Here is an 818-nt window from a genome sequence, read left to right on the forward strand (position 1 = left end):
GCTCAGACCTGGTTCAGACCTGGCTCAGACCTGGTTCAGACCAGGGTCAGACCAGGCTCAGACCTGGTTCAGACCTGGTTCAGACCAGGTTCAGACCAGGGTCAGACCAGGTTCAGACCTGGTTCAGACCTGGGTCAGACCAGGCTCAGACCTGGTTCAGACCAGGGTCAGACCAGGCTCAGACCTGGTTCAGACCTGGTTCAGACCAGGTTCAGACCAGGTTCAGACCTGGGTCAGACCAGGGTCAGACCAGGGTCAGACCAGGTTCAGACCAGGTTCAGACCAGGGTCAGACCAGGAAGACAGCCTTCCAGTTTATGTTCTGTTGATTAATCATCAGTTGTTCCTGTTGAAGGATCTGTTTTCTAAAGACAAAAGTACCAGACGGTAAAAAGTACTACAGAGTACTACAGAGTACTACAAACGAGTCAGAGTGGTCCTGATGGTCCATAATCCACCTGGTCAGACAGCAGCTGATAAATAACTGGACTTTGGTCAGATCAAAGATCAGAGGCTTGTTATTTTCTGTCTGTAGAGAAGGATCACCTGCTTCACATGTTATCATCCATTAAATGGTCGTTATCAGCAGAATGGCTTCAGAAGGTCAGCTGGTTAACAGGAGGCTTAAAGACACTCGGCTTAACTTCAGAGCAGATGACATGGTTAGAACCAAAGACATCGCCCTCCAGTGGTTGTATATTGTAGCCCTCCAGTGGTTGTATATTGTAGCCCTCCAGTGGTTGTATATTGTAGCCCTCCAGTGGTTGTATATTGTAGCCCTCCAGTGGTTGTATATTGTAGCCCTCCAGTGGTTGTATA

Source organism: Austrofundulus limnaeus, unplaced genomic scaffold (assembly GCF_001266775.1).
Source record: "Austrofundulus limnaeus strain Quisiro unplaced genomic scaffold, Austrofundulus_limnaeus-1.0 Scaffold628, whole genome shotgun sequence".
NCBI lineage: Eukaryota > Metazoa > Chordata > Actinopteri > Cyprinodontiformes > Rivulidae > Austrofundulus > Austrofundulus limnaeus.